General features: G+C 43.6%; 1 long non-coding RNA gene across 1 annotated transcript; it reads right to left on the bottom strand.

The window, feature by feature from the left end:
• Nucleotides 1–2,788: 2,788 nt before the first annotated feature.
• Nucleotides 2,789–17,271, bottom strand: LOC308584193. The gene is made up of 5 exons (XR_014006618.1): nucleotides 17,241–17,271; nucleotides 15,849–15,938; nucleotides 10,849–10,999; nucleotides 5,155–5,265; nucleotides 2,789–2,949 (listed from the first exon to the last, which is right to left on the bottom strand). It is a non-coding gene; the product is annotated as an uncharacterized lncRNA (long non-coding RNA).
• Between the last annotated feature and the right edge of the window lie 85 nt (nucleotides 17,272–17,356).

The raw sequence follows: 17,356 nt of genomic DNA, 5'->3' as shown, positions 1-17,356 counted from the left end.
CTTCAGACAGCTCGGGGGTCGGATACCCTCCAGTAAGAATAGAGACATCCTAATATACCTTCCAGCATTTATCCATTGAAAATAGGGACATCCAAATGAAAAATGGGACATTCCCAGGATCAAATCAGAAACTGGGACAGCTTCTCTAAAGCTTCCAGGGATGTCCCTGGAAAATAGGCATACTGGGAGGGCCTGGAAACCTGTATCAGCAAGAGTATATCATGTAAATAGGCTATTCAAAGTAGTTTTTTTGTGAATAAATGTGATTATCATTGCTTTGTTTCCAGATGCCCCTCCCTACATTTTTTTTCATTAAAGCTAAAGGTAAAGGACCCCTGACAGTTAAGTCCAGTCGCGAACGACTTTGGGGTTGCAGCGCTCATCTCGCTTTACTGGCCGAGGGAGCCAACGTTTGTCAGCAGACAGTTTTTCCGGGTCATGTGGCCAGCATGACTAAGCTGCTTCTGGCGAAATCAAAGCAGTGCATGGAAACACGGTCTACCTTCCCACCGGAGCAGTACCTATTTATCTACTTGCACTTTGATGTGCTTTCGGACTGCTAGATTGGCAGGAGCTGGGACCGAGCAACTGGAGCTCACCCCGTCATGGGGATTCGAACCACCAACCTTCCGATTGGCAAGCCCTAGGCTCAGTGGTTTAGACCACAGCGCCACCTGCATCCCGGTATTTTTTATCATTAGGTAGACACAAATGGTGAGTACCCAGAGGCACTTTTCAGGTGAACAGTGATTGCAGAGACTTTCAAACATGGCTGTGAGATTCACGAGGCAGGATATGTATCACTTTTGATTTCAACCTGTGTCACTTACTAAGAGTTCCCATAATTTGTAAGGGAGAAGCCATGAGTGACCATTAAACGTGGTATCATAGCACTTTATACAGATGGTGGAGCTGAAATAAGTCAGCAAATCCCTGCCTTAAAATTAGAAGCCACCTCCTGAGACACTCCAGAAGGATACTGTGTCCAACAGTATGGAAAGCCACTGAGAGAACAAAGAGGAAGAGCAAGGTCACTATGCCCATCTTTATCTCTCCCAGGATAAAGGTCATTTACTAAGGGGGCCAAGGCAGTTTCAGTGCCATGACAAGGCCTGAAGCCTGACTGGAAGGACGTCATGGCAGGACAATGGGGAAGAGGATCCCAGCAAGGGGTGCAGCTGGGACTGGGACCCACTGGGGCAAACCGGGGGGTGAGAAAGGAGAGGTTGGCATTGGGGAGAATAGACACAGGATGACAGAGGATGGTGAAGGGGTGGGAGGCATGCAACCAGCGGTCCTCCTCTGATGGTGTCCATGAATGAGCTGGTAGTCTGCTCCTGAGCTATTCAGGGCCTTACAAGCTGACAATTAGTAGGTTTCTTCTATAAATACAGTGCATTGTCCCATGGATTATCATCTGACAACTCTGAAAATTCCTGGTAGGAACTTCATGCAAAAGGAAGGAAATTAAGAACAAGATCAGCAGAAGTAAAGTGCATGTATAAATATGAAGAAGATCTGCAGAAGGGACATGGAAGAGAGTTAAGAGCCTCGGACAGAAGGTCACCAGGTTGATGGACCATATGGTATTGATAGAAAGGACTGACAGAATCCGAGACCAGGGAGAAGAGACAGTGGAAGATTGGAAAAAAAGTTTTTAAAAAAAATTATTTAGAGAAATGTTGCAAAATTATTGAGTGTTAGAAAAATGTTGGAATGAAATTATATGGCTTTAGTAGAAATGTTATAAGGAGTTAAGTATAAATAAGTTTTAGGGTTTTAATGGTAAGATAAGGTTAAAATAAATCAAGATAATTAAATGACAGAAAACAGTGAAAGATGGAAAGGATTTGCTGAAATAATTAATAACTAGAACACAAAAAGGGAGGTGTGAGGAGGTCGATGAAACAAGTTAATGAAACATAAAGATATGGAAATATTGGACGTGTTTTTAACTGTTTTTCTTTTTGTTTTGATGTATTGTGTCTTTTGCTTTTTTATATGTATTGTAATTGTTTATTTTTATTTTTCTTTTTTACTTTTTTCTTTAATTCTTAAACTTTTAATAAATATTATTTTTTAAAAAAGGAACTTCATGCAAAAGGGTGATCTTGGGCAGCGTGAGCAAGAGTTACAGCTAAAATTGGGGGGGAAATCTGAATTTGAAAAACAAGCTACACTTGCTATTATTGATTAGAGAGAGAGAAAGAGAGGAAGGGGGGATTACTTGATTTTTTGCTGTACGCAGGGATGTAGAGTGGCAGCTGATGGATAATAATATTGGTAAATACTGGGGGGGGGGGTTATCTAGAGATTAATTGAGAATATGAGCAGAAACACGGGTTCATCTTGGACATACCTTATAAGGAGAGTGGAAAGCCAGTTTTGGGAAATTGCATTAATTAATCTAATTTGGCAAGATTTGTAATAATTAGGAAAATCAATAAAAATAATTGGCCAAAAATAAATAAATGGCAGGGCCACTCCTGTCGAAAGGCAAGACTGTCAAAGGCTGAAATTGATGTCTGAATGGTGCAGCAAGACTTAGTAATAATAATAATAATAATAGTAATAAAAAAAATTGGCTCCTACAAAGCAGATTGCAGAAATTCAATAAGAAACATAGTTTTCAATGGATTGTGAAGTACTAAACGCTTGCAATCATTATTACAAGACATCTGCCGTGATGACAGCTTGGAGACCCAAGAGAAATCGTCTAAACGTTCATATCAACGTTCATATCAAACAGTGTAGAAAGGCGAGGATAGAGATAAGGCAAACAGATGGCTAAATGTTTCTTGTATTTATTCCACAGCGACATATTTGATGGTTTTGTGGACCCTTTGAAGACACAGTTGTTGATTTGCTTGCTTCTGCAGTTCTCAAGGATGTTTGCTGGAACACGACCAGTGTTACTATTAGTAATGCTTTGGTTTTTATTTCGGACGCCTGAAAGAGTAAACAGGGAAATTTGTGACTCTAGAAAACACTGAGGAAAACCTTATAAACCTACTGCTCTCAAATAACTGGTAACTTTGACCTGGCTCTGAAAAAGCTGCCACCTAATCAGACATGGCTCATTAGCCATGTATCATCAGACCATACCAATTTACTGTATATTGTCACGATTATACATAGAAAAACTAAGCACATGTTGGGGGGGGGAGGGGTCCCTTCATTCAGACAGCAGATCTCCTTGATTCAGTTACCTGGGCTAACATCAGGCTTCACACCTTAAATATGAAGTAGAGCTTGTCTTGCCTAAACTTCTGAAGCCTCAGATGTCTCTCCTATTGACCATAATGGAATAATTAATAAATACTCATTGGTGGGTTTGTGGTTGTTGTTTTTTAAAGTTGTTTGGATGAATTTGATGAAATTTGATGAAATGTGCCCAAACGCAGTAGCCCTTTTTTGCGAGGGGCTAGTCCATCAAATTTCAGACAAATGGGTGGGAAAGGAGATTTGCGGCAACCTCAAGCCTTTGCATGGATGTAAAATGTGCAAAACAACAACAAACCTCTGGTTACGTGAAACATATTCAATAAACACACAAGAGGTAACTGGCTGTACATTTGAAAAATAATGTATACTATTCATTGTATTGAATTGTAGATTTCAACAGAAGTAGCTCATAACGTTCAACTACTATGCTATAAGATCCACTGTCCTGTGATATCATATATGAGTTTGTACTACTGATGAAGCCCAGGACGGCGAAACAAGGCTAATATTCCAGAAATGCTTGTCTTAGACTCTGTGAAAGGACTCTGTGGAACTGCAACAACCTTTCATGTGGATTGCTAAACTCTATGAACAGACAGGTGGAATAGACACTTTCACATATATGGACCTTATGCATAAACTGATTAGAGAATGAACTGATCCACCGGGTCTTCTACGTTTTTCGTTGAACTTTATGAGCTGTTGAAATCTACAATTCAATACAATGAATGAAATCTACAATTCAATACAATGAAAAGGTAAAGGTAAAGGGACCCCTGACCATTAGTGGCCGACTCTGGGGTTGCAGCGCTCATCTCGCTTTATTGGCCAAGGGAGCCGGCGTATAGCTTCCAGGTCATGTGGCCAGCATGACTAAGCTGCTTCTGGTGAACCAGAGCAGTGCACGCAAACAGCATTTACCTTCCCGCCGGAGCGGTACCTATTTATCTACTTGCACTTTGATGTGCTTTCGAACTGCTAGGTTGGCAGGAGCTGGGACCGAACAATGGAGCTCACCCCATTGCAGGGATTCAAACCACCGACCTTCTGATCAGCAAGTCCTAGGCTCTGTGGTTTAACCCACAGCTCCACCCGCGTCCAATCCAATGAATAGCATACATTATTTTTTCAAACGTACATCTGGTTACGTCTTGTGTGTTTATTGGATGTGAAATGTAACACTGTGATTAAGTAAAAATTGCATCCATTCCTCTGTGAAATTTTACCTCTGGCCTCACACACAGCTGGGGGGAAAGCGCCCCCTGGCTTTAATATAGCCCTTGATAAAGGGCTTGGTGGTCTCCATACATCTGCTCCCGTCTTTTAGCTGAATCTCACTGGTCTGGCAATTGAGCTCTGATGGTCCTCTGTGGCATTCAATCCCAGCAATGGTCTGATTTACACAAGAGGCAGTGATGACCACCAGCTTGAATAGCTTTAAATGAGGCTTAGAAAATGAATGGAGGATAAAGCGATAAAAGGCTACTAGCCATAATGGTTATGTTCTGCTTCCACCTCATAGGCAGTATGCCTCTGAATGCCAGCTGCTGGGAATAGCAAATGTTCAGAGTGCTGTTGCGCTGATGTTCTGCGCCATAGGTATCTGCCTGGCCACTGTGGGAACAGGATGCTGGGCCAGGAGAACCATTGGCCTCATCCTGCAGGTTCTTCTTATGACTCGCTGCTCATGCAAATAAAGAGGTAACCCAACCATTGAGACCAGGTCAACAGCATTTCAACGATATTGGTTTAAGAGATTGCAGCTGAACCTATTTCCTCAGCCAACCATTTACAGTGTATCTCCTACAAACCCCTCCTGCTATGCAATTTACCCTTTGCTAAGGATGCCCCACTAAAGATATGCAGTCATCTGGACGATTTTTTTCTTCTTTCCTTTTTGCATTTTGTCTGTCAAGCTTTGCAACTCACTTTCTGCAGCAGAAAACCCTTTTAGCGCACTCGTGAAGGGAAGCACTATCTGGAGGACATTTATTTTTAGTGCATTCACCTCCCCGCCATTTGCAGTACTCTTCTGGGTCTCTGCAGAGGAAGAAAAAAAAAACATTAAGTGAAAAGGTGGTAGTATTTATTTATTTATTTATTTGATAAATTATTGATAGTTCTTCCGCTCAGAGGGACCCAGGGCTACAGACACAACACAAGAAAAATGATTGAATATATCCATAACCTATTTAAAACATATATATCAGGTACGACCAACTTCCAAGAGACTGCAATCTACACCCATTATTAAAAAAAAAAACTGGCCGTGATCTACCCATTGGACTGACCAGAGTTGCTGTGCTTTTTGGGGGGGAAAGCTTCATCAAAGTTGTGGAGCTTTTTTTGAGGGGAGGATGAGCCAAAGTTGTGGAGCTTTTGGGGGGAGGGGGGAGGATGCCGCAATCAACCAAGATCGACCAGGTACATCCCAATATACAGGTACAGGCCAGATATACAGTCATACCTTGGGTTACAGCCGCTTCAGGTTGTGTTTTTTCGGGTTGCGGACCACCAAAACCTGCAAGTACCGGAATGGGTTATTTCCGGGTTTCGGCAGTCGCCCATGTGCAGAAGCGCTAAATCACGCTTCGTGCATGTGCGTCAAATTGCAAGCCGCGCGTGTGCAGACACGGGTTGCGAACGCTGTGGGTTGTGAACATGCATCCCGCACTGATCACATTCACAACCCAAGCATCCACTGTATATGATCTCACAGCTAGTCACAGAATCATAGAATTGTTGAGTTAGAAGGTACTTCAAAGGTCATCTAGCCCAACCCCCTGCAATGAAGGGAGATGGCCATCCAACCTCTGCTTCAAAAGACCTCCAGTGAAGGAGAGTCCACCACCTTCTGAGGGAGTCCATTCCACTGTTGAACAGCTCTTATCATCATAAGGTTCTTCCAGATGTTGAGTTGGAATCTCCTTTCTTGTAAGTTTAATCCATTGGATCAGGTCCTACCCTCTGGAGCAGGAAAAAGCAAGCTTGCTCCATCTTCCATGTAAAAGCCCCTAAGATATTTGAAGATGGCTATCTACTCTCATTCTCCTCTTCTCCAGCCTAAACATACTGAACTCTCTCAATAAGCTTTGGTCTCCAGACTCCAGAGTTAACCAGGGCTATTGACCATCTGGCTCCGATGTGCCCTCTTTCATTCCTTGGAGCCCAGATAGCACTGTGGTTTCCCCCGGAGCTGAGGGCAATGAAACACTGAGATGGCTAGAGTGCCAGTGGTGAAAAACTCATTCTGAATCTGACTGGACATGAGTTAATGCTCAATGTCGAGCCTACCAAGTGGTGGTAGCAATAGCGAAGAGGACCTTCTTCACCGCCTCTATTCCATCTGCAGAAAACAGCAGCAGGAGACTCTTTCAGGTGGTTCACAATTTAACAGAACCACCAATGCTATTGGGGCCTGGCAAGGGCCCCAGGATCTCTTGCAACAATTTTGCAAAGTCTTTTTTGCAGATAAAGTCACTCAGATTCAGAAAGAGGTAGGCTCCACCATGGGAGCAGGGGCAGGGCAGGAGAGTGCAAGAGCCCTGTCTAGTCAAGGTGCGTGGAATCTTCTATGATTCTATGATTCTATGATTCTAGGTGGTGTTTCCTGCTTGGCAGGGGGTTGGACTCGATGGCCCTTGTGGTCTCTTCCAACTCTAGGATTCTATGATTCTATGATTCTATGATTCTATGAATCAATTCCAATCTGTTAACCTCCGAGGATATGGACAGGCTGCTTGGATGAATGAAACTGACCACCTGTCTCCTTGATCCTTGCCCATCCTGGCTCATAAAAGTGAACCAAGAAGGGCTGGGCGATGGGCTCGGCAGGGTGGTGAATGCTTCCCTCTGTGAGGGAGCCTTCCCAGACCCGCTGAAAGAGGCGGTCATTAAACCGCTTCTTAAAAAAAAACCATCTTTATACCCGGCCAATTTCGCCAACTATCGCCCAGTCTCAAATCTTCCATTCTTGGGTCAGGTGGTTGAGCAGGTGGCTGCTGAACAACTCCGGGCATGCCTGGAGGATGCGGACCATTTGGATCCCTTCCAATTAAGATTCAGGCCTCAACATGGAACTGAAACTGCCTTGGTCACCCTGGTCAATGATCTCCAGCAGGATAGGGACAAAGGTGAAATCTATTTCCTAGTTCTGCTGGATCTCTCAGCGGCCTTTGATACCATCGACCATGACATCCTTCTGGACCATTTAGAGGAGCTGGGAGCACTGTTATACAATAGTTCCACTCCTTCCTCCTGAAGGAGTCCAGAAAGTGGTGGGAGGATAAGTGTTCAGACCCCTGGGCTCTCACTTGTGGGGTGCCTCAGGGTTCCGTCCTCTCCCCCATGCTTTTTAACATCTATATGAAACCGCTGGGAGAGATCATCAGGGGGTTTTGGCTGGTTGTATGTTGGCTGGTAGTATGCTGAGGAAACCCAGCTCTACCTCTCTTTTAAATAAGAACCAGTGAAGGTGGTGAAAGTCCTGTGTGAGTGTCTGGAGGCAGTTGGAGGATTGATGGCGGCTAACAGATTGAGGTTGAATCCTGGCAAGACAGAAGTATTGTTTGGGGGGGACAGTGGGTGGGCAGGTGTAGAGGACTCCCTGGTCCTGAATGGGGCAACTGTACCCCTGACTCACAGCTGTCCATGGAGATGCAGGTCAATTCTGTCTCCAGGGCACCTGTCTATCAGCTCTATCTGGTACGCAGGCTGAGACCCTACCTGACCGCAAACTGTCTCACTAGAGTGGTGCATGCTCTAGTTATCTCCTGCTTGGACTACTGCAATGCGCTCCATATGGGGCTACCTTTGAAGGTGACCCAGAAACTACAGCTAATCCAGAATGCGGCAGCTAGACTGGTGACTGGGAGTGGCTGCTGAGACCATATAACACCAGTCCTGAAAAACCTACATTGGCTCCCAGTACTTTTCCAAGCACAATTCAAAGTGCTGGTGCTGACCTTTAAATCCCTAAATGGCCTCGGCCCAGTATACCTGAAGGTATACTCCACCCCCATCATTCAGCCCGGACACTGAGGTCCAGCTCCGAGGGCCTTCTGGCGGCTCCCTCGCTGTGAGAAGCCAAATTACAGGGAACCAGGCAGAGGGCCTTCTCAGTAGTGGAACACCCTCCCATCAGATGTCAAGGAAATAAACAACTATCTTACTTTTAGAAGACATCTGAAGGCAGCCCTGTTTAGGGAATGTTTTTAATGTTTGATGCTCTATTGTGCTTTTAATTCTGATGGGAGTTTCCCAGAGTGGCTGGGGAAGCCCAGCCGCGGGTGGGGTATAAATAAATTATTATTATTATTTATTATTATTATTATTATTATTATTATTATTATTATTATTATTACTGCTGCTGCTGCTACTACCACTACTACTTATGAATCCGCTTTATAGCAAAACTCAGGTCTAGGGGGATGAAGGAGTACAAAAACAGAAAGGAAAGGGCACATCTCAGAAACATTGCCACTCTATTAACCTGAAGGACGATTGGCCCTTCAGTCAGAAGATATGACATTCCATGGGGGAATCAGTCCAACCAGACATTCTCCCCTCTCCATTGCAGTGAGAGACTAATGGAGAAGGCTGTATGCAAAGTTAAGACCTTTCACTTTGAGTGGGCCTCACTATTGCACATAGCACTGTGGCTCAACATGTTCCCTACCGAAGAAACCTCTGTGCCCCTGCTTTGACGACCTTTATGTGCTTAGTCCCTCAACCTGCCTGGTACCACCCTCTGCACCCAGCTTAGCTTCTACCTTCCCTTGCCTTGCCTCACCTCAGCACAAGGCATGACAATGATATAGAAGCCCATCTTGGGTTCCCTCTTCTGAAAGTTTAAAGCAGCCTTTCCTGACCCAGTTTGCTCCAGATGTTTTGAACTACAATTCCCACCATCTCTGGCTATCGGCCATGCTGTCTGGAGCTCATAGAACTTGTAGTCCCAAGCATCTGAAACGCATCGGGCTGGGGAGCACTGGGCTCAGGAATTTGTTGAGTTGCTAGGTCTTAGAAATTTCTCTATCCCAACACACTTGGATCTTCCTGATCAAAGCTCCCCACTCCCTTTTCATTCCCTTTAAAATCACCACAGAACCAGCACCTTTGTAATATCCTGAACTTCTGTAAATCCACGTGTTTCTTAAGTGATTTTTGAATTCAGGAAAGCCAGCCCAAGCATGTCACCATGATGCAGGGATACATTATTCACGCTCCTTTCCTTCATTGACAGGTCTTCTCCTACGATCCTGCCAGCACACGTTAATACACATTTGATTTTAATTGGACTGTGTCAACCACAGCATACTATGACAAGTTCTTAAAGAAATGGGAGTGCCTGATCATCTCATCTGTCTCCTGAGAAATCTCTATGTGGGACAAGAAGCTACAGTTAGAACTGGATATGGAACAACTGATTGGTTCAAAATTGGGAAAGGAGTACGACAGGGCTGTATATTGTCTCCCTGCTTATTTAACTTATATGCAGAATTCATCATGCAAAATGCTGGGCTGGATGAATCCCAAACCGGAATTAAGATTGCCGGAAGAAATATCAACAACCTCAGATATGCAGATGACACAACCTTGATGGCAGAAAGTGAGGAGGAATTAAAGAACCTTTTAATGAGGGTGAAAGAGGAGAGCGCAAAATATGGTCTGAAACTCAACATATATAGATATAGATATAGATATAGATATAGATATAGATATAGATATAGATATAGATATAGATATAGATATAGATATAGATATAGATATATAGATATATAGATATAGATATAGATATAGATATAGATATAGATATAGATGATATAGAAGATATAGATATAGATATAGATATAGATATAGATATAGATATAGATATAGATATAGATATACCGAAGATCATGGCCACTGGACCCATCACCTCCTGGCAAATAGAAGGGAAGAAATGGAGGCAGGGAGAGATTTTACTTTCTTGGGCTCCATGATCACTGCAGATGGTGACAGCAGTCACAAAATTAAAAGACGCCTGCTTCTTGGGAGAAAAGCGATGGCAAACCTAGACAACATCTTAAAAAGCAGAGACATCACCTTGCCGACAAAGGTCCGTATAGTTAAAGCCATGGTTTTCCCAGTAGTGATGTATGGAAGTGAAGCTGGACCATAAAGAAGGCTGATCACTGAAGAATTGATGCTTTTGAATTATGGTGCTGGAGGAGACTCTTGAGAGTCCCATGGACTACAAGAAGATCAAACCTCTCCATTCTGAAGGAAATCAGCCCTGAGTGCTCACTGGAAGGACAGATCCTGAAGCTGAGGCTCCAATACTTTGGCCACCTCATGAGAAGAGAAGACTCCCTGGAAAAGACCCTGATGTTGGGAAAGATTGAGGACACAAGGAGAAGGGGACGGCAGAGGATGAGATGGTGGAACAGTGTTCTCGGAGCTACCAGCATGAGTTTGACCAAACTGCGGGAGGCAGTGGAAGACAGGAGTGCCTGGCGTGCTCTGGTCCATGGGGTCATGAAGAGTCAGACATGACTAAATGACTAAACAACAACAATTTTTTGATTTCACCTCCATAATACTCTCCACTCTTGCACGTAACCTGCAATATTATGGATTTACCTTTTACAGCATATGCCTCTGCTTCCCTTGTGACAGTGTCCATAGAAAACAAACTGTTTTTCACAGCTAGTTCTTCCGAAGCATCGGCCACCCTTTTTTAAACATTCTTGGTGATCGATTTTTGTAGGCTTTACATAACTGTACACGAAACCTGTTCAAGAAACATAATATACCAGAATCAAATAACTGGACACTTTCTCATTCAATTCCTCTTGAATCTCCTACAACGGCTACTGTTTATTTTATTTTTTTATTTTTTACCTTTTTAAAAGCAAAGCTTCCAAACAAATGCTGAGTTTCCCAAACAGGTTGGACGTTTGAGGAAATCTGAGAGGAGCAAATAATACCTCAAAAAAGCTAGTGAATTTTCTAAGACTTGTTTCTGAACTGGAGGTCTGCATTAAATATAAACATAAGGCTTATAGTTTAGCTACTCCTTGTTTTTATTTAGGGCGGATTGAAAGTTGCCTATTAAAATTCTGCCTGCTTACCAGGGTTGAGGGAGGTGAGGGAACTGAGCACCTTTCTTCTTTTCTTTTGTAGAGCCAGTGGCGAAGCTGCATGCTCCGCTACTGGGGGCGGAGAGCAGGTGGGGGAATGGCATGCACCCTGGGGGGCATGGAGTGTGTTCTGGGGGTGTGGTGCGCCGCCTGTGGGGGCGTGGCACCCAGCGTGTGTACGTGTGCATGGCGCGTGTCTGGAGGGGCCACCGCGATGGCACCCTACCTGAATAGTGGTGCCGGGGGTGGTCCACTCCCTCTGCAGCCCTATTCCTCTGCCAGTGTTTAGAGCAATGTCAGATTCCCATCCCTTTATAAGAGAACATGGAGGGGCTTATTGTTGAAGACACCTGCATAGGATTTTATTCACTGCAGATGGTGACAGCAGTCACGAAATTAAAAGACTCCTGCTTCTTGGGAGAAAAGCAATGACAAACCTAGACAGCATATTAAAAAGCAGAGACATCACCTTGCCACCAAAGGTCCGTATAGTTAAAGCCATGGTTTTCCCAGTAGTGATGTATGGAAGTGAGAGCTGGACCATAAAGAAGGCTGTTCGCTGAAGAATTGATGATTTTGAATTATGGTGCTGGAGGAGACTCTTGAGAGTCCCATGGACTGCAAGAAGATCAAACCGCTCCATTCTTAAGGAAATCAGCCCTGAGTGCTCACTGGAAGGACAGAACGTGAAGCTGAGGCTCCAATACTTTGGCCACCTCATGAGAAGAGAAAACTCCCTGGAAAAGACTCTGATGTTGGGAAAGATTGGGGGCACAAGGAGAAGGGGACGGCAGAGGACGAGATGGTGGGACAGTGTTCTCGAAGCTACCAGCATAAGTTTGACCAAACTGTGGGACGCAGTGGAAGACAGGAGTGCTTGGCGTGCTCTGGTCCATGGGGTCACGAAGAGTCGGGCACGACTAAACAACTAAACAACAACAGGATTTTATGTTAAATTCAAATTAACTGGGCATTGATTTGTAATTTTTTTTGAGAATCAATAAAAATTAGTTGGGGGGGAGGATTTCAATTGTGGGCCACCTACACACCTACCCCCCCCCCCGAGCTACCATTACCAGAGTTTCTTGGAAAGAGGAACTGACTGTTAAGCCGTTCTGGGGGTGCCACTCCCACCCTTGAGCACAAGTGGATTTGCCACATCTCAACTCCCCTAGGAAGAAGACTCAAAATGGTTTAGCCCTGCGGAGGAGTTGGGGAAGGGTCAGGTGAGATGACAGGCCAATCAGGATGGGGAAGAAGCCAGGCTTTATAAGATGGCTCCGCCCCAAACACTTTACTCTTCTCTTTGTGATTCCTTCCCTCCCTTTGTGGCATGGACTTTGCTACTTTCCTGTTTGGGGGATGAGTAGGGTTTTGGGGGGGAGCCCTAGGAAGCCCCTCCTCTTTTTCCCCTACTCCCTACTGCTGGGAGTCCAATTTTTGAAGTGGTGTTTTTTATTTGTTTGTTTGGCTTTCAGTATTGGCAGGAAAGTCAAGTGGGGTGTATATTAGGGCAGTTCATTAAAAACGTTTTGAAAATGCCTGCTCCAAAGGTCTTACCTTATTAAACTAGGGATTATATAGCTATATCTGAAATTTCATGCATTATCAGTTAATATCTTGACCCTGTTCCACTGAATTGAAATTTCAGCCTTCACGACATAGGAAAACGGCCAAATAAACAGCCATTTTCATGGAGGAGGGTCAAGATATTAACTGATATGCATGAAATTTCAGATATAGCTATATAATCCCTAGTGTGGTAAGATAAGACCTTTGGAGAAGGCATTTTCCCAAAAAAAATGTTTTTTAAGAACCGCTCTAGTATATATAAAGGTAAAGGTACCCCTCACCGTTAGGTCCAGTCGCAGACGACTCTGGGGTTGCACGCTCATCTCACATTACTGGCTGAGGGAGCCGACGTTTGTCCACTGACAGTTTTTCCAGGTCATGTGGTCAGCATGACTAAGTCGCATCTGGTGAAACCAGAGCAGCGCACGGAAACGCCATTTACCTTCCCACCAGAGCGGTACCTATTTATCTACTTGCACTTTGACGTGCTTTCGAACTGCTAGATGGACAGGAGCAGGGACCGAGCAATGGGAGCTCACCCCGTCACAGGGATTCGAACCGCTGACCTTCTGATCGGCAAGCCCTAGGCCTAGGTTTAGACCACAGTGCCACCCACGTCCCTTCTAGTATATATACCTGTGGCATTACTGGATTTAGGGCACTCTTTGTCATCCAACACTGTCTGGGTTTTAGGTCCTAAGTGGATTTTGTGGGACCCTTTCAAGGTGTGGGGTATCCAGCATGATGTACAGAAGATGACACCTCCCAAGAAAAAATAATCCTGAAATCAATTTCTTTTTTCTTTTCTTTTTCTTTTTTGTACTCCTATGTACTCCTATAGACTTGGCAAGCACACTGGGGTGAATGCCAACCTAGTGTGGCCACAGTGTGCTCATCAGTTTCACATACTCGAAGTTCCCATACCAATGAGGAAGAACTTGTTTGGATCTTTTCTTGCAGGACCACAAGTGGAACCTGTAAACGTGCAAAGAAGTAGGGAGGGACCCAATCTCACCTTAAAGAACTTCTCTGCATAGGCTATATTTTGATTTTGCTAATTATGTCAATATTGGTTGTTTGCAAATCCTCTGTGTTGTCATATTTGAATAAAAATAAACTTTTTCATCAGTTGCAGTTTCTTGGGGCTTCGCTAAGGCTGTACTGCAATGGTAGCTCTGTGAGGGGAATAGCGGATCTCCTAGCAACTCTCCACTCATTTGACGTAATGCAGCTCCCAGAATTCTTTGGGGGAGGTCATGATTTTAAAGCAGTATCATGTTTCTTTCAATATATGCTGTGAATGAGACCTAGCTTGCATGCTTTTTTTTTTCAGGGGAGGCAGGTGTCATGTGGCAGGCTCTTTAAATATGTGAATGGTAGTTCATAAGAGCCTGGATCAGACGAAGTCTGGTTCAGCATTCTGTTTTCAGCCATGGCAGATAGTTGATTGTTGCAAGGCTCACTCTACGTGGGGCTGCCCTTGAAACTGACCCAGAAACTCCAGCAGCTGCAGAATGCTGCAGCGAGACTCCTTACGGGATCCCCACCACAGGACCACATTCATCCAGTGCTATACCAGCTGCACTGGCTCCTGGTGGAGTACAGAATCAGGTTTAAGGTGCTGGTTTTAACCTTTAAAGCCCTATATGGCCTAGGACCCTCGTACCTGTGGGACCACCTCTTCTGGTAAGCCCCACAGAGGACCTTATGTTCTGCTAACAACAACACCTTGAAGATCCCCAGGGAAATTAGACTGGCCTCGACTAGAGCCAGGGCCTTTTGGGCCGTGGCCCCAGCCTGGTGGAACACTCTCCCACAAGAGACCAGGACCCTGTGGGATATGACATCTTTCTGCAGGGCCTGCAAGTTGGAGCTGTTCCCCCAGGCCTTTGGGCAGGATGCATTTTGACTTACTTTCCATTGTATAAAAGAAGCCCGAAGGAGACCCCCAACCCACTCACAGGTCCTTGTATGATCAGTGGAAACAATTGCTCCCGGCAAGTATTAACCACTCTCAGTTCCAACCTGATAATTGCCACCTGCCCAGATTTTAACTTGTCTGAATTAATTTTAAGATGTATTTTAATTAATTGGTGTCTGTTTTTATGTATATTGTGTTGTTTTTATGATGTTAGCCACTCGACCGGGGAGGGTGGAATACAAATAAATTTTTTTTATTATTACAGTGGTACCTCTGGTTACGAATTTAATTCATTCCGGAGGTCCGTTCTTAACCTGAAACTGTTCTTAACCTGAGGTACCACTTTAGCTAATGGGGTGTCCTGCTGCCGCCGCACCACCAGCGCACGATTTCTGTTCTCATCCTGAAGTAAAGTTCTTAACTCGAGGTCGTATTTCTGCATTAGTGGAGTCTGTAACCTGAAGCGTCTGTAACCTGAAGCGTCTGTAACCCGAGGTACCACTGTCTTATTAAGGCAACAGGTGGAGCATGAAGGAAAAACAAACAGCTAAGGTGCAGGTAGATAGTCTCAAAATCCTAAGGCCACCACAAGACAACAAAACTAGTAAGAACAAGTTTTAAGAGGAGCCCAACACTGTGTGCTGGAAAGAAGAATAGCTCCATATAAGATGCAAGGAGGCCTCTGTGCACAGCAAAAGAAAGCATGTGTTGAATAGCTGTTTCTAAGGTCTTTGCTTGGAGGAAGAGACAGTGAGCTGCTAGGGTGACAGAAAGTAGCAGAAATGCTTGGCTATATGATAAAATGGTCCAGATGACATCCCCCCCCCCCAATAGTGTGTGTCATAATGGATATCCTTTCATCTCATAGACTCTCTTGGAATCTGTCTTTGAATGGATGACTGAATTAGCAGTCTGACTAACTGGGAATTTGTTTGAGCCTCCATACTAAACTTCCCAAAGGAGTTTTCTCCCACATCATTCTGTCATCATCTTTAAACAGATCTTACTTGACTCTCTCAGGGTTCCCAAGCAGAGAAGAGCAAAAAGAAAGCCTTGAGCTTTTTCCATGGCAAAAGTTGCCCGATATCTCGAAGTCACTGAAAGAGAGAAAGGGTACCAAGAGTTGTATTCAACACATCGTTTTTCTGCTTCCCCAACTGAATAATCTCCCTTCTCGTAGCTCCATGTGCTGTTCTGGAGGTTATCCCAACCCTCCCAAGAAGGGGTGAGGAGTGGTGGGGAAGACCCATAGCTCTAGCAGGAATTTGGCTTCTGCTAGCGTGTTGAGTTAATTGAATATGGCTCCAAGACATGTAAATCACAAACTAGTACAGATCCAAACAATTCACACCTGTCATGCCAAACACTTGAGAGCAAGTTCCGTTGAACTCCATGGAAATTGCATGTTTGTATGCATGCATATGATGTTTGGGGGGGTGTTTAGTATATTAAAGTTAGATCTGAAGAGGCACAACCTTTCCATCAAAACAATGGAAATTTCTTTTTAGAAGTTTGCCAATGTAGGCAGACCAGTGTTGACTTAGAGCAATTCTCTCATTATCTACACTGGATAAAATTTCCAATGTGTGCAGTGAACCTTACACCCAAATAAATCGGAAGAGGATTGCAATCTCAAACAATTTTCTAAACTCTATTATATATATATATATATTGTTCATTCATTCATAAACTTTATTGCACTAGCTAAAGGTCATGGTATTGTTCACAGGGGGAACAAAAGGAAAAACAGCAATAGCAGTTGCTCATTGTTTCTTGGAAAGGGACATTAATTTGTTTTGATCCATATTTTTAAATGAACTGTCCAAATTAATATACTCCAGCCTAATATGTATCACATTGACATTTATTTCAATATGTACATTTATTTAACAGCTTATTTTACATAGAGAGAAAGCTTAGCTTGTTTTAACTCTAGTTTCAATAATTTTAACTACTTAGAGGGGGTTTTATGATTAAGTGATGTACAAACTATGTTGGTTACATACATGCATACATGATTTGTATTTTGCTCAATTAATGAAGCAAAATGCATATTTTATGATAACATCTGTTTAGAAATGTGTGCATTGAGATAAATCTACACATATTTTTGTCATAAAATATTGAGGGTTGTATTCAGCTAAATCCTACTCAAAGTAGACTCGTTTATGTTAACAAACCTAAGTTAGTCATGCCCATTGACTACAATGGGTCTACTCCTGAGTAGGACTAGCATTGAATACCACCCACACAACTGTGCCTGTTACAATGCATTTACGTACAGGTCCTCATACAGATCATTTGTATTCTGATCTGTAATTCTTTACAATACAAGTTCCGAATATACCATCAAAAGTCCAAGCTGCTGACAAACCCTGAAGAGACTTGATTTAACTTACCTCCTTACAAAGAAGCAGTGAAATCTCACCTTTGAATCTGGAATAACTTCTTATGTTGGCTTTTTTTATTATTCATTTGGTTATGCTCCTTTGAACACAGATATGATTGTACCAAT

This window comes from Podarcis bocagei, assembly GCF_964188305.1.
Source record: "Podarcis bocagei genome assembly, chromosome: 3".
NCBI lineage: Eukaryota > Metazoa > Chordata > Lepidosauria > Squamata > Lacertidae > Podarcis > Podarcis bocagei.
The sequence above is the reverse complement of the archived record's forward strand: the minus strand, read 5'-3'. Positions and strand labels throughout refer to the sequence as shown.